This window comes from Channa argus, chromosome 3 (assembly GCF_033026475.1).
Source record: "Channa argus isolate prfri chromosome 3, Channa argus male v1.0, whole genome shotgun sequence".
Classification (NCBI taxonomy): domain Eukaryota; kingdom Metazoa; phylum Chordata; class Actinopteri; order Anabantiformes; family Channidae; genus Channa; species Channa argus.
This window is the reverse complement of record NC_090199.1, coordinates 26,283,005-26,307,953: the sequence shown is the minus strand read 5'-3', so window position 1 is coordinate 26,307,953 and position 24,949 is coordinate 26,283,005. Positions and strand designations below refer to the sequence as shown.

Below are 24,949 nucleotides of genomic sequence, written 5' to 3'. Positions count from 1 at the left end.
AATTTCTGAACGGAAAACTTAACCTGCTTCCATAAAACCTTAAGTTTCGACAGACATTTCAAACCCTTTCAGTGCCTGAAATTCAGTAGACGCTTACACAAAGCAGGAAAACCGTTAGCTCAGCTGTAACTGCTTTTGTTGTCTACGTATCATCATACACTTTAAATAGAATACTATATATATATAAATATATATAGTATTTTTATATAGTGTGTGTCTGTGTGTGTGATTGATAATACCAAGTTTGTGATTGAAGATAACAGGAATATTCACAGAGCAAAAAGTTCTCATAAGCTGCAGCTTATGTTAAATCAGTTATATGAAGGCAATTAAAAGGAATCTGCTATGATCATAATTACAAGAATCCTGACAATGCAGCATCAAATTATTTAGAGGCTTTGAGAAGGTAGTGACACCACACTTTTATTCCTGTTGTGGCCAATAATCCATTTATCATTGAGATGCATAGTTAAGTGCTTGTACCTTGGACTTTTAGATGATGTGTGAAGGCATCACAGTACTGATTGGTGTGGATTAGGTTTCCTGCGATTTATGATAAGATGCACTGTGAAACTCTAATAATATCATTTTATACTACAGTGTCTTACGGTTCAGTTTCTCTATAAACTATTCAACTGCTCTCATTGTTTTCAGTTGGACCAACGCATCGGTTACTTAAACCTCAGGCTCTTTGAATAACAGTTCAACTGCTTTTATCATCTCTCATGATGAAACCTGAAGCAATGGCCTTCACCTCTTTCTCCACTTTAACACTTTACACCTTGTCGCACGTTAGCTACTTTTAGCATCTACACTTCACGACACAGATTTGATCACTTCAACAGACAGTTCATCTGCCGTCCCTACTTACATGGCAGCAGATGTTTTAAAATGTCCACTCACCACGTTCACAGTTGAGGTTACTTTCAGTTACTCCTGTTGTATATAGAGCAACTGACATTTCAACATATTTTCCAATGGTTCAAAATATTTCAAAAGTCTGTACAATTCAGACATTTGAATCTCCCGTTAAACACATTTTAGCTGCTTTCAGTTTAGTGTTTCAGATTGAACCGACACTCCAGCTGCTTTTTTACTGCTTCAAATTCACAAAGATCAAGCCACCTCATGATGAAATGGTTGGGGGTTACACTTACTTTCTGGCACTGAAGGTAAGTTGAGTACAATGACATTTCCCTAGTAAGAGGCCATGAGGCTGGATGACGCTGATGCTGTAGGTAAGTTTCTGCTTAAAAATTTACAGCACTTACATAAAGTTATGCTTACTGTGTTTCATGGAGAAGAGCCGAGATCGCAGCAAAACCGGCCATGTATACACAGTGTTGGTGACGCTCGTGCACTTTGCTGCTAATCGGTTTGGTTTTCTTATGTCAAATGTGATCCCTCCTTTATTATTGTCCTTCTCCTTTAATGCACTGGAAGCAAATTATTTCTGTGAAATGACAATAAAATAAATCTTAACCCTAACCCATCTTGTATTGTCAATCTTCTGACATATTCTCAGGAAGAAAGTGGAGAGACACACTTACTGATGCTGGATTCATGTCAACTATCAGTAGTAAATTCACTTACATGTAAATGTTTGAGCTAAAAATGATCGCGGCTCTGACATATCAGTCATATACAATCTTTGGGAAAGCACACACCCACAAACACACTCACACACCAAATGAGTAACATTGTTAACTCATGGAGGTCAATCAGGCCACAGATATTAAACAAAGGCCAAAATGACCAGTATTCTCTGACTCCAGATGTATATCTGTCATAACAAAACAGAAAAAGTGAGCATTTTTAAAGATTAAGGCCTCTGAGTCAAGCCACCCGAGACAGACAAGATTCACGGCGCTACGTTACCGTATCCACCACGGAGGTTGTTTTTCTTTTTCTTTTGGAGAGATTGAGTGGATAAAGACGTGACATCTGTCTGCTGACATCTTATTAATTCATAGGCTGCTCCCTGTGGCAGAGGCAAGACAGGAATAATGGTTCAGTTCAGAACTGCTGCAATGCCTCGTGTTAACATCGGTGTGACAAAGCAGTACCACGTAATGAGAGTTTTTGGGGTGTCGTGCTCAACAAATGAAATTAAGAAGAATGTCTGCTGCTGCGGAGTGTGTTTTTCTTCACAATGATGAAGCATGTGGACCAGTGACAGTCGGTTTACTTCTGCACTAGATGTTGAGTTCCAAGACTTAAAAAGGTCAAAGGGATTTGATTTTGCAACAGATGCCTGAAAGTATGGTGCCAACATCAAGTTTTCTTCTCAGAAGAGACGGAGGAAGAGAGAGTGAAATGCTCGTCTGCCTCCGCACTCCCCCTCTCTGCTCTCCTCCCATGGTAAAGAGCTCTCCGAGACAGCAGGGAGTTGAACTTGTGGCATTTACTGATCAGCAGACGCTTCCAGGAAGGATGCAGGGAGGATAATGAGGCTTCCTGTGCAGGCAGCGATCAAGGTGGATGTAGGCCACATCAGGAGGCTGCTCCACTGGTCAGGACTCACCGTGGGACAAAAACTCTTCATTAAACGAGGACTTGTCAAGATCCATACAAAAAGGACCCGCTCCATTTTTAGCCAGCCATTTTGAAACACACCGTGGTGTTATTACGTCTGTGGCTCCTGAACACCACATGTCTCACTGGGTTTCACAGGCGACAGTTCTTGACCCAGCATGAGAAGACATTGTGGAAAAAAAAAGACCTCTAAAATAACTTTGTGTCACATGTGTGACAGTATGAGAAGCTATAGGACAGACATTCACTCTGCAGGTGGAGATGACAAGCCGACGTAGCTGCTAGTTAACGACATTAGCGTTACATTATAAGTAATGCAGAGCAGTATCGATATGCAGAAAGCCACGTTGTTCTGTTAATGGATTTCACTGTTCAACTTTATTGTTTTATATTCTGTTTCCATGCAGACAAACACTGCAGACAGATAAGTAAAGTACACTGTTATAGTAAGTGGTGTCATATTTCCCTTGTATAAACTTTAATTTGCTGAGGTAGCTGATACTAATCCCACCACACTTCACTGTAGACAGAGTAACACCGGCCAAGGGTCAATCCTGTCTCCTAAAAATGATGTTTTTATGCAAAAGTATTTGTAGAGGATATAATGCACTATATTTTTTTAACCAATGTAACGTTATTTGTTTTTGTTTTTTACTAATCAGTAATTGCAATTATGACCTGAAAGTGAGTCACACAGAGATAGTTGGGGTACACGGGAACACAATGTGCAGGACTTTCACACCACAGATTCAAGTCTGACCCCACAGACCTGTGGGTCGTTATGTTAAAGCAACCAATGCACTTTGGTAAAGGGAAGACAAACATCTATAGGTTAATAAACAACTTCTGTTAAGTCAAATATTTAAGAAGATGGGATATTTTGGAAAATGGCACTTCAGTGTAAAGGGATGCAAATTAAACCTTAAACCCAACACAATATTAATACACACAACAGTAATATTATTGCACATTCAGCTAATACCAATATTCTTTTATCATTAGAAGCAACAAAAATGGTCCTGAGTGTATAAAAAAAACTTATAGTAAAATTATGAAAATGAAATCAGTGCAAAAAGTTCCCATCTCCTGTGACAAATTACTTAAAAATTAAATGGAATTCATTTGTGGTAGAGGAACATTTGCACTAGTTAAATGTACAATGAATGTTACGTTGATGGAAAAAATGCCATTGCAAAATAAAGATGCAAATGCCTGCACCCAACTAGTGTAAACAGAAGTACAAAGGAGGAGGAAAAAGAAAAAGCGCTGTGCTCAATCCGTGTATGTTATTCCAAAAGTAAAGCTGCAGGAGGAAGCAGTCTGAGGCAGGATGCAGAGTGAAGCATTAAAGACTAGATGCTTTACTAAGCCACAGAAAGGAAGGGAGGAGGACTATGGAGGTTCATAAAGTGGAGATCTGGAGATCCAGGTGAGCTGAGCAGTAGTTAGGTGAGTGATCGGTTTAAAACAGGTGTCATGGGCATAAGTGTGTGCGTCTGTGTGTTCAGACTGAGGGCTGTCATCATCATCATCATACTGAATGTGTAGATCAGGGCAGATGAGGCCCAGGAACAAAAACCATGTGTAGATAAACTATATGAAGCTGTTTTTATGAGATAGATGATTCAACGAGGAGGTGAGGAGGAAATCTTTGCTCCAGGGTCCCCTAACAGAGTGATCCCACCGTGCTTCTTCAAAAGTCAATGGCCCTTCAGGGGTCAGCACAACTCCAAGGTGGCCCTTGGTGGCTGGGTGGGTTTCAAACCCAACCCAATGCTCTGCCACTGATCCACCAGGCCCCCAGTTCCAGCAGGCTAAAAGAAACTAAAGAAAAACCTTTACACACTATTATGTGCACGAAGGAGAACAAGAGTTTTTTAAATTAATTTCAGCTTCTCTGTGCTAGATTTATCCACTAATGCTCCACTTTTATGCTTTGAACTCAAAGCATTTATTAATTCTGTAGATTGATTATTGATTAATAAATGTATAGTTCATATTATAACAACCTAACGGTCTCTTTGCTTATTAACACAATCCGTTTGTCACTGTCTCACTCATTTAATAATCCACAAGAAAACTTTTGGAATAAGAAATAAAAACTTTGAGATATCATTATCTACGTGAGCTTGTGTGCATCCCAAACAGGTTCGGACAATCCCGACAATTCAGGCCCTTCTTTGAGATGTGGAAGCCTTTTGAAGTGGACGTTTGATCTGAAACCCTGCTGAGGTATAACTCAGCTACCCACAGATGGGGGCTCCTGCCTTTGGTTTTCTTAGGCGTTTCCTCCGTTTGTGATGTGATTCTCCCCAGATGACTCCAGGTGTTTTCCAACTCGCTGGTGGTTTGGAGTAAATGGATATTTTATGAATGGATTTTGAGTGACGTTTGTTGAGATGTTCAGGGTCATAAAGCCGCTGAGTGAAGTTTCAGTTAAAAGAGGAGAAGTAAAAACATGAATGCAGGACACATGCCTGCTACCAAATCAGTGCCAACTCTGCATGAACTCCCATCACAACGCTTCCAATACGCTTTGATTTATTAATGTCTCGCCCTAACCTACTGCCACTTACCCCTCACTGAATCCTCAATGAAATATGTATGGCTGACGCATGACAACAGGATGTCAGAGAGGAAGCTAGAGGGAAACGGGTTGGCGTGAAGGGGAGGGGTCGCCATCACCAGGAGTCCTGACCTCATTTGAAAGGCCATCTTTGGTGAACCCACCCGAGGAAATCACAATCTGTAGAATGAACATGACGGAGCAAAGATCTAGCAGAGGAGAAGACACACACAGAAGTGGTTGACACTGGGAAATGTTTTTCTTTCCGTCACCATGTCTAGAAATATCTTTCTAAAAGTATCGTTTGAAAAATTCAAAGAATACTTTGCTATCAAACAATCACATATGGTAAACAGTGGTTTGAAGTGTAAAACTGACTGGCCCCATGGTCCAAAATGTGCAGTGATCACCAATATTTTAATATTGTGCTATTATAGAAGTGAATATAAAAGAAAATATTATGTAAGTTCTTCAAATCAGGTAAAAAAAAAAATGATTAAGCGAAAAGTGCTGAGTCCCTCTTCACCTCCAACATGGTGAAGAGCCTTTGCCCAGAAAAACACATGTAGCTGGTTGGTAAATTACTTTTCTTTAATGAAAAGAGTTTCACTTTTATTAAATTCATCAGAGGAATTTATCCCAGCAGGCAAACATTTGCCTATATTATAAATAGGCAAATATATTAACACTAATAAAAATAACTTTATTTTCAAAAAACAGGTTAAAAACTGCATTACAGGCATAAAAATTAAATGTAGAATAAAGCATTATTAAAATAAAAACAGTATTACCAAAATTAAAACACACATTATATAACGAGGAAATTAAGAAGCAATTGAGTCAAATGGATTCATTTTGGAGAAATCTGAAAAAGAGTCAATTTATTTGCTAATGAGCTAATCGTCTTCAAAAAAACATTTTATTACATTTAAGTTAAACGTTTTAGGAATATTTACAACATTTACATGAAGCACTTGTGTTTGTGACTAAATGCCACTAAATAAAAATTCATTGACATTTGGAGAGAAAGTATTTATTTTCATTTTTGGTTTAAATTGATTTATTTATGTAAATGATCCAATCAGCCACATATCTGGCTGAAGGTTAGACATTAGCCCTTTTTTTTTTACATGCTTATTCTGAACATCTCACACGATACTTAAAAGTTGTTAGTAATTGTAGTAAAGTACAACAACACTCGCTTCAGTTGGAAACTAATGACACTGGTGACACTGCACCAGTATCACCAGTATGAGGACAACCAAGAATGTCATCCAACCGAGTTTAATGAAGGTAAAATTATTTGGAGAGTTCCACTTTAGTCACATCACAGGGTATAAATGATACATACACAGAAATAAGGCTTATGGAGGAGCAGAAGTAAAGGAAGGGGGCACAGAAGACTGGTTGTCTTTTTGTCTTTACAGCCACTGTAAACACTTCTAAGGTTAATATAATTTATGTATTCATACAGTTGACTTAAACAGACGTGATGCATTTATTTAATTTATATATTGGCTGAGCTACTGTAGAAACAAAGAACATTGGTAAGTCCTTCCAGTACTGTAAATGTATATCGGGTCTGATGAAAGAATATAGCTGCTAGTGTCTATCAGCGTTTGTGTGACTCAGATTAAGAGCAGAATGCATTTTCTGATCAACTAATGCCTAAACCAGGTCAATCCACTGCAACCAAGTCAGTCATACTGAGAAGGGCAGTTTGCAGCTTGATGGAGATTAACACCACAGCTCTCCTGTGAGTTTCGAGAGCCCTTATGACGGCGGAGAAGGGAGAGGTTAGGAGAGGCAGGCAGATGGGGCTGACAAGTGGACGCTGCCACTGGGTCTACATTCATATTTCATCTGTAAAGCTGCCTTTCTCAGGAAACACCAACTCCCACCCTTCTCCCCACTCTCCCTCCCTTATTTCTCGCACCACCTCTCTCCTCTTTCATCCCTCCTCTCACTGTCTTTCTCTTTCTCTCCCTCTCGCTCTCTCTGTGCCAGAGCACTGCAATAGCAGTATGAATAATTGAAAGTGCCTGAATCAGGATTGAGAAATTCGTGTTGCGGTTGTGTCTGTTGGTGCAGCAGGCAGGCAGGAGTTCATGACAAAAACAAAACCGAAACACGCAAACCCAATCTCCGACTGTCCTGCACGCTTAGTCCAAATGTGAGATTACTCTGAAGACACATAAACACACACTATTTTGTGAACATGGCTGGAGTTTGCACTCAGTGTAAGTAGCCTGTGTTGCCGTCTCACTGTGGGGATTTGAGTAATGGAGAATATTCAGCTACAGATGTACTGGAGCCTTTAGGAGGCTTGTTTGACATTGAGCCGATGTTCTGAGTGAGAGCCTGAAGGAGAGAGGGAGAACAGGCAATGTTTTATATAAATATTTCCAGGCAGAGGAATCTGTGCAGGATCCGATCAGTTTTCCCAATGGAGAAAAAAAAAAAGCAGATGCAGAGGACAAATGTTAGAAATGTGCTGCAGTAGATATGTATGTGTGTTATATGTGAGAGGATGGTAGAGGCAGGAGTGCTGCAGTGTGTGTGTGTTGGCGTGTGTGTGAGAGGTAGGGACAGAGACACTGCGGGGAATGTGTACAGTATGCAAACAATGTGTGTGTTTGTATGGACAGGAAAGAAGCTGAGCAACTGCTCGAGTGCCTGAAAAATGTGGCACAGGAGGAAAATGTCTCCGTGTGTGTATGAAGGAGCAGGAGGGTGTACTATTTGCAGGGTGTTGTCAGACAGGGCCAAAGCTACAATGTGTGTGTGTGTGTGTGTGTGTGTGTGTGTGTGTGTGTATGCTCCAGTTCCAGCTTAATTGGCCCAAATCTGCCATTCAGTGAGGCTAGCTCCTTGCCCCTCCATGTGGCCTCCTGAGAGAGAGGGAACATAAGTAACATATTAAACAACCTCTCTCAGCCTTTTCTCTCTCTCTCTCTCTCTCTCTCTCTCACACACACACCTGCCCACTCACTTTGCTCTGCCTTCATCTGGGAACACTGCCAACAGATGTGAAAGTAATTAGGTCAACTATGAATAATTGAATGCATATACACAAGTACATATAATACACAGATATGCACACACACCTTCATGACATAACATTTTACCTGTATGCATTTGAATATGGTCTTTATTTGAACAAATCATTTTAACTTGACAGAGATGAGTGTAACTAACTATGCAATCTTTCAGTACGATTTATTGGTGTGCAAGAACTTTGTCAAAATTCTTTCTGAAGGTATTATTGGCATACACGGAAATCCAACAGTACATGAATGAAATCATTTGTACATGCACAATAATTGACTCTCCATAAAGTTGGGCGCCTGGCAAAAGAAAAGTATCAGCAATATTGCACTTTGATTGCATGTCCCACCGTGAAAATAAGTCGGAGATAATCTGGTCTGATATTTGCTTCTTATAGCATCAGTATTAGCGGGTGGATTATAGCGACTACGTGTGTCGTCCACCTGTGCCACTGTCTTACTTTAATAAGCAGCGGCTCTGTGCAGCCACATCCCAGGGGTTCTTTGCGTGAGGGGCCAACATCAGCTAAAATGGTTGCAGTCACAATCCCAACATGTCAGTGTTTAGCAGGTCAGATACAGTATGTGGCCATGTTCTCTGCTCGTTCAGCACATCCGCATGGAAACATTTGCTACTAAACATTCACAGCAGATGTTGATGGGGATGTCATCGCTGTAGGTTTGCAGGTTTGAAACTGACGTTCAATATTGATGGGAGCACTAGCACCAGATATGATTCAAATATTTATGCCAATTTATGAACAATTGTTAAGATATTTCCGTCTCCATCAAAGTGAACTGACTGAACCACTAACAGCAACTTCCCTTCAGCCTGTAAGAACAGCCATTGCAGGAATTAGGTCCAAACTTTAGGCTACGACAAATATATTTGACGGGGGAGGTCTCTTATAAAGTACTCTAGACCCACATCTGGAGTCGTGAAAAATGTTTTAGACCAGAGATGCCAAATAAGTGAATCGCGATCTACTGGTCAATCGCAAAGGTAGTGTGGGTACATCGCACTCAATTAACAAAGTAGACGTCAGCCCATCATCCGTCCTCACTAAGAAATTTGTCACATGATTGACGTACAGGGCAGCCAGTCTGACATCTGACCTTTTCTGACACATGGGTCATGCACATGCTATTGTTTGATAGCATTCTAGCAAGCTAGCGAGATAGCCTCCAATTTATTCCTTTGAAACTTGAGAGAGGGTATGAAAATGAGTGGGGGAGTAAACTGCACTGTGCACAAGTCTTAGGAGGAATTCGAGCACTGCAGCATAAACCAGCTCGATTTATCCTTATTTATCCTCCCAAAACTCTGAATCCCACAATTCCCACAGTGTCTTGATAGCTTCTCTTAGTGTGACCCTCCCTGCCCATTAAACAATCATGTCTTCCAAACTTCAGTCCCCTAGTTTTGCAGTCAGGCAGTCCATCTGTTTCAAATCTGTTGTCTTCAGGTACAAACTGAGTTACCCTGTTGATGTCATCTTTCAGGTAACTCAGTATTTTCTTGTGAATAGGAGTTGCTTCATTATATTGTCCAGCACCATCACGACTGTAGATTCACTTTAAACCAGACATCTGCTGTATTTGCAGAGTGAAGTCAACAATTAGGGAAATAAGAGCAAGTTGTTGACCTTTACTAATAACACTGGCTGCACATTAGGAAGCCAAGTCAAGTTAGCGAAGGCCAGGCCAGGCTCTGGCTGTAATGTTAATTAATGCACTCATGGTCATAACCAAAACACTGCCACTCATTAGTCGTGACCACAGATTCGTTCAACATGATTCATCTCTGCACAAAGCTTTACTGGCAATGATATTATTGTGAGTGTTGATACTGCAGCAAAACATTACATAATAGAACATATAAATAAGTTGGAGTTACATAAGCAAGCACAGAGCAACTTTTTCTTGGATCAGCGGCTGGGGACTGAGAGCTGGCAGATGATGGAGGAAAACAGACAGAAAGCAAGGAATCAAAGTGATGATTCAGCAACCGAGTGAAGACCAAGCAGAAGCCATGTGACTGGGAAGCTCGCGATGACAAGGCAGTGAGAGAAGCGACTTCAAATGCACTGGGGAGGGAAATAACTCGGGTCGTCCTCGAAGTTGATGAGCTTCATGCTGAGAAACTGAGATAATATACGAGGACAGACAAGTTGGTGAAACTGAACGAGGAAGCAGGGGAAGGAGAATGTAGGACGTGGTACTTTACACATACATAACTGTAGCTGGGGTACATGTAAATATACCCCTATATTCGAATACCTCTCAACTTCGAGCTGCATCCAGATGACATCACTTGGGGGAACATTCAGTTCACATTAGGTCATAACCTTGCTCATACTATGGAGGCTGTAATCATGGTCAATCTGCTTTTCCAAAGCTCCTCCAGATGATATCATCTGAACTCATGATGAATAAAAACTCCACCGGATGATGTCATCTGGAGGAGTTTCTCAGCTAGAAGCAGAGAAATATTTTAATACAGGGAAATCAGAGGGAAGTTTAAAAGCATTAATGTACATTTATGCCCTAAACTAAAGTCACAGAAAGCAAGTTAAAAATTGGTGAATTCCCCCTTTTAAAAACTTGTGTTACTTGAATTTGTTTCGGTTTATCCTGTGAGTTCAGGGTCGCCACAGCGGACCATTGTCCGCATGTTGATTTGGCACAGTTTTTTTTTACGCTGGATGCCCTTCCTGACGCAACCCTCCCCAATTCCTACTGGGCTTGGACTGGCACTGCACAGCTGGGGAGGGGAAGGGGCTCTTAGGGGTTCAGTGTCTTGCCCAGGGACACTTTGACATATATAGCCAGGGATCGAACCACTCACCCTGCGGTCCGTGGACGACTGCCTTTACCACATGAGCTACAGCCTCACTTATTGTCAACAAAAAAGTTTTATTCTAGCAGCCAAAGCTTTTAAAATTTTTAAAAATTGTTTATGTTTTTTTTGTTTTATTTATGTTTTAGTAGTAACCAGTGAATCCAGGGTTGACTGGCACAAAAGTCAGAAGGTATTGTGAATCTGAATAATATCCTGAAAATCTGCAATATTCAAATGAATCATTAATATAGTCATCAGTCATGTGTGATGACTTTGGTGACTTTTATGACAATGCATAGATTAAATGTAAAAATGTAAAAGTTCTAGTCGAAAGCCATTGAGGCTGCAACATGCAAGTTCTACTCAAAACCAACCCAAACCAACGGTGTCACGTTGAAGAGCATGTAACACTGGGTTTGACCTTCTCTGACAGGTAAAAAGGGGGACTCTTGCTCAAAGCCAACGACTGACAGCAGATGCTCATTAGGATAATAATCTAATGTGTAATAAAAATATTCGATAAAACGTAAATGCTGCAGCTTTAATTGAAGCTAAAGTATTTGTCACCTTCTTATGCACAGCAGCGCATCCTAAGAGAAATGAATGATCCTGAGCACTGTCAGTGCAAAGGGAAATCAAGTGGAATAAGAAAAGCGATTTAAAACTTCCAGTCATGTTATTGTGATCCTGTGGAGAAAAAGAAAGTGTTTATGTAGCAGAATATGACCTTGTGAACCTCAGCAGCTCCACGTGGGGTGAAGGCCAAGCAATTCCCTCTCGGTTTCTTCCAGTCCCTCTTACCAATTACTACAGTGATGTCCCAAGGAAAGACAACTTGAGCCCTGTTCGCACTGCGAACATCCCACCGCTTCCTCTAACCACACACACAGGTAATTCAAAGACTCATTAAAAGTCCTTCTTCTGGCCGGCACGTCCCCCCTAAGGGACTTCTGAGAATCTCTTCTCGCCTGGTTTCCACTTAACTGGGCCTCAAACTGACCTTCACGAAAATGAACAAGTAAAGGAGTCTCCTTAAGAAGGTATTCATCACATTGGAGACATAATTTGTCATGTAATGTCTTGGCAGTAAGAATGTACTTTACAGCTGAATGCACTCATTTGGAGAAATGAGTCGAGTATTGGCAGAAATATATTTCTGTACAGTAGGTGCACGAAAAGGTTTGTTATTTTTCTGAAAAAGACTGTAGGGCTGCTTTGGCTCAGGGGCAAACAATACCCCATAATTAAAACGTGAGAGAAGTTTGTCTGAAATCTTTGTAAACTTATTAAAAATTAAAAAATGAAACAAATCCATAAGTCGCTTTGGATAAAAGCGTCTGCTAAATGACGACAGTGTTATTAAAGCAATTTATGGTTCTGTTTAGACGTGTTCAGGAGCTTTTTTAGCGTCAGAGGAAGATTGAGGGCTGTTGTAATGCAGGAAAATGTAACAGTCCTTTTACACAAAATCTGCCTTATCGCATTTAAACACACCCGGGATCTTTCTCTAACCCTAAGGTCAGTGGTTTTCATGCCTGAACCAAACCAGACACAGGACTCAGGAACCGAACTTGGGGCTTTGGGTTGACAATCCTATGCTTTTGTACACCCACCGGTCTTCCCCACCACCCCCAGGCACCCCTCCCTAGTTTCCTTCATTCAAAAAAAATACATTGCATAGGGACATAATCATTATGTCATTATGTTTGCTGCAAAAATGTAATTGTGTTTGCAGAGGACAGTTTCAGGCAGAAACACCTGCTGCTAACACACACACTAAAACAAACAAACACACACATAGTCACCTGTACTGTACATGAGCACACAGCATCTCTAATGCATCAAAGAATGTTACCTTCAATCAAGAAGACAGAAAAAGAAGGAAGTATGTTCTTTCTCTTCATCTGATACGTAGTTGTACATGACGCGTTTCTATCTCGACCTCTTTAATGTTGTCAAGCTGCAAACCCCCACAAAGGGTGTGAGGGTAGCTCTTCCAGGAGGGAGACACAGAGAAACAGTTAATATTTTATGTCTGCAGAGATTTTCAGCTCGCAAAGAGCTGGAGAGCAGATAAAACACTGTTTGATGGTTAAACCAAGGAGTGAGAAATCAGCTGGATGAAACCCCAGGGATAAAAGGGTCTGGAAGCACTTTATCTGTACTTTCTGTTGGAAGTCATTCATCTGAGAGAATTGGAGATCGTTTTGGCCCAAAGAAAGTGTTAATCTGTAGCCCGTCGCTGTGATTCTGTGACAGGGTGTCTGCTGACATACTCACCAACATATCAAGGACGCCTGCTTTGCTTATGTTCTGCAGAAAAAACATATACAATCCTGCTATAAATCTCATGATATAAAAAGTCGGAATGCTCACTGTTGAGATAAAGAGAAGTGGAGAAACCTGCATGAAAGCATGCAACTCAGTCCCAATACTGAGGACTTGAGACGTGATTTAGATTTGACCACGGAGACCTAACTCGCCTCATCCTTGGCAGGACGTGGCAGCAAAAGCTGGGCAGAGTGACACTAGCACTATAGCTGAAGTTACATATTATACCTTTCACACAGCACCTGCTTCATCCCTAAGGAGAAACTTGGGGTTTGAACCTCTGACCCTGTGGTTAGTGGTTGAATTCTTTACCCCGTGAGCCACAGCTGCCACCAGTTAATTCCCTCGATGCTTTCCTGAGATACCGCTCAGAAGGGGACACACATGAGGTCACAGTGACCTTTGAATAATTTCGTTCTGGACTTTTGTGCCAAATTTGAAGAAATACCATCAACGTTTTGCTGGGACATTGCGCTCAGGGGGATGAATTTACAAATGGAATATTCTGTAATGCTTCTGGCCATGGATATCGCAAGCACAGAGGGATAAAGAAAACTATTTGTGAAGCACTTTGCCCTCATTAACCCAATGTTTTATGCCTGTGTTATAGGGAATATCAGGAACGTCAAAATGTGGGAATGTTTAATGTCACACACTGACGTATGAGACAAGTTAATACACAAAGACGGTGAAATGCAGCATTGATTACAAAATATCTTCAGTGATTCACTCTGGTGGAGGGTTTCTTTTGCTTCAAGCGGTCCTCTGTCTCTATATTTTTGTTGTTTCTCTTTGAAGTGCTGAAGAAATTCCTCAGCCTGCTTGCAGACGCCTCTGCAGACGCTTGCTGTCTATCTCTAGAGCTCGTCGACTCCAATCAAAAGAGAACTGAAGGCATCGCTCTTTACAGCTTCACAGACTGCCACAGCCCTCACCTCTGTCTCGCTCAGCATCCTTTGTTTGGATTTGCTGCAGTTCTGCTGAGAGAAATGTCTCAAGGGCAGTCACGCTTTTGGGCATCATTTGTCCTGGTCAAAACATTAAGAGTTTGACAAATTGATTTCTCAAGCTTTTCTATGATTCTCGTTTCTCCTCTTCAGGAAGGGTTGGATACAGGGAGCAGATGTCTCTGCTCCCCACATTAAGGGAAATTACGGTTGGTTGCTGCACTTGGTTTGCGATCGTCGTCTTTCTTCATCTGCTTTCTCTTTGCATGGGGTTTCAGTGACTTTATGCGTATTCCAATAACAATTAATCCATTTGGTCTTAAAAAAATCCACAATTTTAAGTCGATGCCTTATTTTTGGCTTATCCTAATTTTAAATATTTCACATAATGATGACCCTTGTAGAAGAAGCAGTGATTAAAACCTAAAAATGAACAATTCGAATGAATTCGTCCAGTCATTTTGTTGTCAGTTTCATTTAGAATTCATGTTATGTCACATGTTTAGAGAAATTGCTCAGCCATAACAGCAGGAAAGCCAAAAGAAACCCCCATGGCTGATGGTCAAAACAACAAAGGGAGAGTATAGAGGAAGAGGAAAAGCTGGTGAGAGAGTAGTGGCCCAGCTGTCAGATGAGGACAGCAGGATCGCTGGCCTCTGTCAGAATCTGCAGGCTCTAAATAACAAAAAGCCGAATATGTCCAACAGCTCAGGGCCTCTGAAACTCACAGAGAGAAAGAGAAGATAGAAGAGAGGATGGATGGATAGCAGATGGGAAAACAGTCACATTATTTGTGTGAGCGTTGCTTCCTCACCAGCCAGTGAAATACATAATTAAAGCACATATCCCACTGAAAAGGTCGGTCGAAGAAGTATCACAGTGTAAAAAGTGCTTCGTGATTGGATTTCCACTAATTTGCGATAGATGCTGAAGACTTCTTGGAGGCTGCAGCTGAGAATGTGAGCACCGGGAAGGTGGAGGGGTTGGCATTGGTCTGTTTTTGTGGACGGAGTGCAGGACGGAACATCCGGTCCACCGTCCACAAGTGTCACAATCTGCCTATACTGTATCAGCAGCATTTGCCCACTGTCCTACCCCCTGTACATGTCTCTGACGTGGGACCACTCTGCGCTCTCCACCAGCTGATCCTCTTGACCCCTCCTGCTGATCAATACTGCACCACCTGACCACTTCTATTCCTGGCCACTATCCCTGCAGAGTCAGCCCCCTTTCCTCCCTGCCCTTCTTTTCCGCTTGCCTCACAGGAACCGGCCTGGCACAGCGGCGCCCGCTGCCAAGCCTGACTCATTTAAAGAGAGACGCTCAGTGACGACACGGTATATACAAGGACTGTGACTGTGTGCTATGCTGTTTAATTATACCCTGGGTAATTGAACATAAGGCACGACTCACACACCCCACAGATATTAACAGATGACCAGCACTCTGAAGCAGAAAGGGGACGGGTATGATTTATTTAGAAGTCTCTTAGTGTAAAGAGCTGAGTGACCCAAAATGTAACGAGAGCAGTATATAAAAAGAGCCAGTCTGACCCATATCCAGTTTAAATGTGGGGCGACAAACTGACAGTGTCTTCTTCTCCGCCCAGACTAATACAGCTGCGATTTAAAAAAAAACACATCAAAGTTGCAGCATTTTATTTCTCATGCTCACTCTCATTTTAGAGGCCTGCTGGTGCTCTGAGTTCTTCACTGCTTCATCTGAAACCTAAAGGAAATAGAAGAGAAAGAATAAACCTTTTAATGTGTCAAAGATAAAATGCAACAATCCTGCCAACGCTCTCAGCTCAAACAACAACAACAACAAAATGCAGGAAGTAGAAATGATTATTGTTGTATTATTGCAACGTGTATGCATTTTAGCTGAACAGTTCAATGACTTCAGAAGCCTCTAAACGTTATATTCATCATGCACTGTACCTTTTGAATTGTACAAACTGTTTGCGCTGCTCTATGAAAAACATCCTCTCATCTATTACACTGCTTGTTTACTTCTCTGCTCCGCATGAGGGGAAGATTTCTCATTCCAGTAAAGTCACAGTCTAGGGAAATGTACCAAAACAGTATTATTTTTGTTTTACAGTGCATCCTCGCCTCTTAAATTTTATAGCCGTATTATAAAAAGAACAAATATTAACAAATAAGAGCAAATGACACTATTTTACCTGCTGTAATTAAAGTGAGACATCCATCATTATGTAGCTGACATCAAGCCAGAAGGATGTGTTTGAAAGAAGTTTTATTCTGCTCTCACAGAGCAACCTCACCGTGTGCATTATCTTTATGGCCTGCATAAGCACGATCAAAGTTTGATTTATCACTGCTAAAATGGCTGGCTCTGTCAGAATCAATTCTCCTGTTACAATAAAGAGTAGTGCTGTGAGGACAGAGGCTCCTGCAGGGACACCATGTATACTCTACAACTCGCGCAAGGTCAATCTTAAGGAATTTATTCCTTTATTTATTTATTTTTGCCATAACAATCCTTTTTTTTATAAACCGGCGTTCCTGAAAACTATTTCCGTCAACTATGTCTCAATGTCTTCAGATGAATGGCATCTCCTGGCAAACCCTAACAGGTTCCTAAATAGCGGCAAAGACTGCGCTGAAGTTAAGTAGAAAACGTAGAATAAGTGTGGTTCGACGTGTAGAAAACATCCAGATGGTAGAGCAGAGGCAGTTATATGACGAAATGAGTTCACACCAATGAACTTCATCCCGCAGTACTGAACACATTATACTGGTTTTGTATTGTAACAGCAAAAACTGTGAGGCCCATTTACACCCTCTGGCATTATTTCCCCAAAGAATGTGAAGGCCACCGCGTGCCTTCCCCATCCAGTTAGTTTGGGCCCTACTGTAACGCGACATGATGTAATTTGCTCTGAATAGCCACCCCGACCATTTCTAGTGCATTAGAGAGGCAATCAGCATGGGGAGGTGAACTGGACGAGAGCGACGCTGAGCAGCAGAGCAGCGGAGGGAAAACAGAATGAGAGAGCATGTGAGAAAGACGGATGAAGAAATGGACAAAAGAGCGAGGCAGATGGAGAATGAGATGGAGCTGTTATCATGTTACAGGCGGCCACAGTGCTGGTCAAGGTGCTGAATGGGCAATAAAAGGACAGCGTAATAGAGTTGTAATGGCAAGAGAGCGACATTACAGAAGCCTGAGCCAGGTTCGGTGTTAGAGGAGGCCCCCGCTATGTCCCCAGACGCTGGAGGGACGCTGATGTTAATACACGCTACCACAGGTCAGGTTAGTTATTAGAAACAGTCAAAGCTGGCGATTACGGAGAAGTGTTATTAGCTCTGTTGGTTGGATTGCGTGTGCAATAAAAGGTGCTTCATGACTTGAGCAGCCACAGTCTTTAATACTCTGCTGGTGGATCTGTAAAAACACACACAGGGACTCCTGAGTGTCTCCTGACAGATGAGCACAGCATGAAACACGGGGTTTATTTCCCCTGTTATGTTAAAAGAAGCAGCTTTCCTACATATAGAGATTTGCTCTTTCTATTTAGTGCTGTTTTATGTTGGCTTGTATTACATTGCAGCTTAGGATAAAAGGCCATTCTGGTTTCCTACACCATGGGCCTAGTGTTTTATATGATCGTATAGTTTGAGGATTTATAGTTTTACCACATTAACATATTATTGTGAGCGATGGCGCTCTACACGAAATCATAGTTTTATATCATTCTCTGTGCTTTGTGTCCCCTCTTACTTTGTCTGTCTTCTCTAAGGTTACAGCGCTCAGTTGCTAAAAAAGATGTCACATATTTCCATGCACCAATCGGGATTTAGAAACATTTGAATCAGCATTTGATGACATTACATTTCGATGGATCTTCTTCTTGCCAAACATTAACCCTGAGTCTTATGTAAGGTAAAAAAAAAAAAGAATAGCATTAACTGATAAGTATTTAAGTGCTGTTTTCCAGTGGTTTTCTCATATGCTTTCTATTGACCCAGCTTAGAGAACAAGGACTAAAACAAGGAGTAGGATGTAACTTCCTGCTCTTCTTACATAGCAGCATGATGCTGACTTTAAATCACACCAAAAAGGATGTTTTGACTGATGATACAGATGTAAAGTTGCTGAGGAATGATTCTGCAGCAAGTCTCTGCCACTTCATTTTCCAATCTGGTCTTTCTTTAAATGTTTACTAGGTACAATACAAATATCCTCATTGTCAAATGTGTTCTCGTTTTGCTACACACATGCTTACGACGACAAATTTTGAAATTGCATGTATTTCTATTGAGGAGTTACCGCAGTTAAAAGTCTTTCTGGAACCAAATCCTTGTTGTTCAGTAGAGCTTTGATGGCTTATGACTCAGGCAATTAGAGTTGAAGAGCACTGCTCTAATAGGCAATTATGTATCTTTTCCAATTAGATATAGGACATGATGGTACATGAGGGGGAAATTACAGGGATGCTGCACTAATTATAAACAAGAAACCTTTTATTTAAATAAATATATCCGAGAAGAACAAAAAAAAAAAAACCAAAACATGAATCCAGTAGGACTAGATGCTAGAAAATTAATGCTTTTTGGCATCGGTTTCAGTCTTGGGTTTTTTTGCTCCAGTCTTCCTTACTCTGCTAAGACACCCTGTGAACTGTGACTCAAGAAAAATTGTACCATTCTTCAAAAGAAAAGCCTCTAGTCCTTTGAAGGATGAAGGAAGTGGGAACCCACCGAGTCCAAAATAACCGATGCCACAGGTAACTTCTGGAAAAACAGAAACTGAATAAAGAAGTGACTGAAAAATACCAAGCAGCTGGGTCACATTGTCCTGAGAATCCTCCCACTGATGCATAAAATTGTCAAACTGCACTTTTTTACTGTTAATGAACATTATCAATGTGGGTACAACATTCTAAAGATTTAAAAAAAAGAGCACAGTCACCAGTGCAATGGTACTTTTTAACTCTGAATGTGAAGTGGAAATGTGATCTCACTGTAATCTGATGTGTTGAAATATGGGGGGTTCCACAGGGATCCGGTTGTGGATGTTTTCTGTTCAACTTATACGAGTGCTGGCAAAACATGCATGACTGGACGTTGCAGCTTACATGCATATACTCACTGCCCTCCACACTCTGCATATACTGCATGTTGAACTGCTATCAGAGACCACTTGAAGGCTGCTTGACTCTCCAGATTAATTCATGCACCAGATTCAGACAGTAAACTGATTGTTAGCTTGGTTTCCCTTTGGGTTTGGGGTGACCAGTTATTGTGGTGGTTTGGCTACTACAGTTTGAAATTCCCCAAAAACTCAAAATGTCTGACATAATAAGAGGTCCACATTATAATATACCTAATATTCTACTCCTATTTATACTTTACATGCAAACCCTTGGTGATCATACTTATGCAGATGACATCCAATTTGACATGACTCTCTGGTCAATTGCTACATCAGCATTTGAGGTTGCAATTTTTGAAATGTTCGATCAGATCAGAAGATAATCAACAGTTGTTTTGGATCATAACAACATCTACATTGACCAAAAGGTCAGAAGTTTTCAGCATTTCTGTCCTAATCTGCCAATGACAGTTATCAGTTATCACTACAATGACTCAGCATTGTAGAAATATGCTCAGAAACCTGTGTTGTTTTATTGTTTATGCCAAAATTAGATTTTATTTTAAGGTGATTTTAAACCATAAACAACAAAAACAAAAATAAGCTTGTCTGTTTCCTCCTTTCTCTGATTATTATTTTTCTGATGTACTGTTTTCAATTTTGATATTTGTGAATTAAGTTTTTTTCAATTTCTTCATGATAGTGATTATGAAAACAGACAAATCAATTGTTACGGTGGTTCTTAGTATTGCTAATATATGTATTATTATTTCATCGTTTTCTTGTAATTTGTTATTTGTTAATGGCTAGAGACAAAAGTAAATTTAAAAATCTTTGCCCAAAGCTCCTAATGGCTCTCTAATGGAGCTACAGCAAATATTAGATATGCTTTTAGAAGTCTCAAGTCTCAAGGCACCTATGTCCTTCATCTTCCTAGAGCTTTCTCCTAATCTAAAAACATTTAGCATTCATGCACCTAAAATATGGTGAACCTCCTGATCTGAAATATGCACAGGCACTATTATAATGTGACCTTGTGTATATATTTCACATTTTGTACGCTACATAAGGCTTTGTATTCAGAGCACCACTGTATTCAGAGCTTCCTTCACATTAACATTTGAGATCATAAAAGTGTTGTTCGTATGAACAGTATTTTTTTTTCTAATTATTTAACACTTTACTGAAATAGGTTGTTCTGTCACTGTCCTTATAAAACACTGTTATCATTAGTGCTCCCATTTATTCCTTTTGATTCCTCCTGACACGACTTCCACTGATTTGCTTTGAAATTGGCTTTTGAAATGCTTGAAACTGCATTTGTGTACAACTATTCTTCATAAGAAAACTTTATTAGAACAGGGTTTTAACCTGTCCAGGAGTTTCATATACTATTACAACTATCTTTTATTAAATAGTTGTGAAGGTTTACAATGGTAGAGAAAGAAATGAAAGGGTTGACCTTTAACCTTGAGCAGCCAGGTGCACCATCTTTGCTGCTAACCCTTCTGACCTATGGTGGACGACCAAGGTCAGCTGTGCTTTCATCACCCTGCTAGAGCCAAAGTGTCAGTCAGACACAGAACACAGGTGTACAGCATAACAGAGTGCGAGTCCAGAGGGAGGGAATGATGATTTGAGTGTCCGTGGAAATGAAAGGAAACACTTTTATATGCATTTAAAACGTACATGTTGTCCCTACACATTTCACAGTATAATACAAATCTCCCTACTCTGCTAAAAATATGGAAATGTTTGCTGATTAATTTGGAATCCCATGCTTAAAGGGCGACTTAACCAATATTTAACTTGCTTTTTATGTCTTTAGTTAATGTTTAGTTTAGTTAATACTCCTCCAGATGACATCACCCAAATAGGTTTTTTATTAGTATGAGTTCACATGATTTTATATGGTTGACCATGATTACAAACTTTGTTGTGTGAGCAACAAAATAACAGTAACCTCCAAGTGATTTCATCTTGGGGCATGTTCATGTGGAAGTAGAGAGATATTTTGATATAGGGAGGTTTAATAGCATTTATGTACATGTAGTACCCACACTAGAACCAAAGAAAGCAAGTTTAAAATCAGTGAAGCCGTCTTTTAATAAGACCGAATTGCAATCAGCATTTTTTGGTTCCCTAGCTACATCAGATTTCATCTTTAAGCACTTATGCAAATCCTGTTGTGACATTAACACCCTTGGAGAGAGGACAAATCAGATGAATCTGGTCTCTGCAAACCTCTCCTTGAAGATGCTGCTATCATAGCAACTGCAATAGGTACTTGCTCCAAATCTTTATGCTAATTTGTGGAGCAGGATGAACTGAGTGCAGTCTCAATGTAAGATGACCCTTCTCTACAGCTCATTAATAAATAACGAGATACTGACCTATAATTTACATGTCATGTGCAAATAGTCTTTCATTTAGAGTGCTTCCCTTTTAGCTTCACTCTCACTGTGCACAGTTACTAATCTGAGTAGCACTGTGATTTTGTCTGTTGCGTATCAAGCTTGTTTCAGTGATAAATAAAGAAGTAAAGCGAACACATACTGTAGGAGGAATTAGAAAGAAACACTGCATATATATATTGTACTGACTTCTGCTAGTTCCCAGCTTTATTGATGTGCAAAAATACTCCTGCAAAAGCATGCATATAGAAACATTGGTGCACAAAACACCCTGAACTCAGCATATTTGTAGTTGCCAAACAAGCGTGAGAGTTGCTTAGCCATGCTGGTCAGGCTTCAGGCATTGCTAATGCACATAACATGAACCCCCACACACACTTGCGGTGCTGTAAACATTAGCAATATTTTCCCATTTCCTCTGCAGTGCAGACGGGAGAGTAGTAGATCTTTAGGGGGGCTGAGCCCTTCACTGGTAATAATCTCCTTTACACTTCACGCTGCCGGGAAGATGAATCATGGTGGATGGAGTCACTGTGGGAGAGAGAGGGAAGGGCCCCGATGTGCCATGGTCCTTGGGGGTGTGTGTGTGTGTGTGTGTGTGTGTGTGTGTGGATTCAGGGGGGCAGAGAGGGGTCAAGGATCCTGTTCACCTGACCTGAGCTGCAAAACTGCTTTATGCACAACCTTACAGTAAAGTCACACACTGATTTGCTTAAAGTTTCTTCTAACCTTTGTAGCACATGCCGTGCTTTCATTTCAAACAGACCTCAGGCAGACCTAACATCTTCTCAAACGATGTGGACTAAAGCAAGGGGTCTACTGAAACATCACCTGTGGTAAAAATAGAGTTTAGAGATTGCGATGGGATGATTAGATTAGAGGCTGCACCTACACTGTGTTACATTAGCAATGACCTGACTGATAAGTACGTAGCAGTGTGACAGAGACCAGTCCCCAGGAGACAGAGAAGTACAAGCAACTGTGCACAGTAGTAACTGAAGTAAGCAGCAATAATATTCCTAATAATAGCAGAAGAAGTGTTCCATCTTTTACAGTGTCCAAGGACACATGGCTTGTCACTGATCATATCTGTGCTCTGACTTCCAGCAGCTGCCTGCATCAGGTTTAAAGCTGTGATTCTTACCAATAGAGTGATCAAATGAATAGCACCTTCCTACCTGAACTCCATCATCCGGGTCTACAATCCCGAGATTCTGAGATTCAGATGAAAGATGATGCAAAGGGAACGGAATCGGAAAAAAACAAATCCTTCAAGGCAGTACTCTGACATTGACAAGAAAGGGACAGAAGCACAGGATGGATGTGAGGTCATCGTGACTTTGAGGCCAGGTGGATGCTTGGCTCAAATCGGAAGTATAGACAGACGTGAGGTCACTATGCCCCTCGGCATCTGATCAGTTCATCCTTGAGGCCAGATAGAAGTTTGTGCCAAATTGTAGAAATTTCCTCAAGACATTCCTGACATGCCGTGTTCATAAAAATGAGACAAACGGACCACCTGAAAACACAATGCCTCTGGCTACCGCTGTCACCAGTGCAGAGGCATCATAATAGTTTCTATATTCACGCTAGCTTTAGAGCATTTCCAAATTGTGGAACACTGTTCCTGTAGAACACGGCTCATTCTCTGGAAGTCTCTGGGCTCATACTTGAATTTTTATTAAAATATAGTATAACTTGTGATCTTCACTGCTCATACTCACTGTCATGTTGCAGTATATGTGGCTTTTATTTATTTATCACAATTGTATTTATTTTTTTGTACTTTTGGTTGTTGTTTTGAGACACTGTTGAGTAATGATACACTTTAAACAGATTTGACATAACTAGTAGCGTTACTTTGCACAGGGGGCAAAGTCAGTGATTTATGACACCTGAAAAGAGTGTAAAGTGTATGATACCAACATCCTGAGCTCAGAGTCAGCAGCAGTAACCAGAGACTGTTTTTTTTGGCAGTGTTAACATCAACAGCTTGGTTGCTGAAGCCCACTGGCTCTTTGCCTGAGAGAAAGCATTTGCAAAAATCAAATATTACTCTTTTCCACCAGCGGACTAGAAGTGAAAATGAACAGTCTGCTATTGTGATGATTGACAGACACTGGGAGGGTTATACTGCAGCACATTTGTGTAAAATATTCTGGATGTTCCAGGAGGTTTATAGTATTTGAACCTTTGTCTGAATCTTTGCTGGGTATTGTGCAACTCTCATCAACTCTCATTGGCCATTCTGGGCCATTTTTTAAATGACATCCACCAACCTCATACCCAGCCCACACACTCACGTGCCTGAACCTCCCATTTAATCCCACCTACAGCATCCTTACCAATCAGGAATGCCAAGCACAGATAAATCAGGGAAGAAGTTCAGTCTCTCTTGTTGTCATCCTTCTGTCTCCCTCTGGTTTCTGCTCCAAAGCAGCTGCTTTCTAACAGCCGGCAATCGCTTTGAAGAGATGCCCCCTTCAAGCTGAATTCTGATTGGGCCAGTACGATTCGATTCACTGCCATGGCTGACAGCTGTGCACCAGAGTAAGAAGGAGACGGAGAGGAGGCAGGGTTAGAGAGAGGGGGCGAAGGCAGACAAACACACACACACCAAAAAAAGTGTGAAGTGTGAGGCTAGGCTCAAGTAAAGATAGATTGGAAAATGGAAAGAGGGAAAAGGGATGTCCCGAGATGGAGAAAGGCAGAGCAGGACGGAAAAAGCTGCCAAAAAAAAAAGAGGTAGACTAGAAAAACAGGATGTCTGAAGCTGCCTGTCTTTTATTAAAGCACAGGCCTTATAAAGCAGCTGAGCCTTGACATTAAAGGGTGGGATGAGGAGGAGGAAAAGAGATGAAGGGGCCCTCTGTTACATCCTGCCAGTGAAGAGAATTGACATAACGAACAGTACAATCTGTGGAGCTAACAATCTGCACCACTGATTCCTCAGGAGCCAAGATTTAAAACTGCCTACAGTAGTGTTTGTCCTGTAACTATGCGTCATCATGTCACAGTGTCATTCATAAATTTATGTACGCAGCAGATGTTTGAATACACCGAGACAAAAACACACATTTGTATGACATTTGAAGTCAAATGACATCATTGTTTCGCTTGTCTCACCAACAAATCACACTCTTGTC

The 24,949-nt window shown here is 40.9% G+C and overlaps 1 protein-coding gene across 7 annotated transcripts in view; it reads right to left on the bottom strand.

Annotated features, from left to right (window-relative positions):
• Positions 1–5,862: 5,862 nt before the first annotated feature.
• The window catches only part of LOC137124253 (endonuclease V-like), a 66,251-nt gene continuing 47,164 nt past the window's right edge, over positions 5,863–24,949 (bottom strand). Inside the window, exons 9-10 of one of the 7 annotated variants that reach the window (XR_010913936.1) lie at positions 16,209–16,330; positions 12,641–15,996 (exon numbers count right to left, since the gene is read on the bottom strand). The gene's annotated coding sequence lies outside the window, so the exon portion shown is untranslated. Of the gene's footprint in view, positions 7,993–12,632; positions 15,997–16,208; positions 16,331–24,949 lie in introns of those variants that run through there. The other 6 variants (XM_067499055.1, XM_067499051.1, XR_010913937.1 and 3 more) reach the window with 6 other exon arrangements.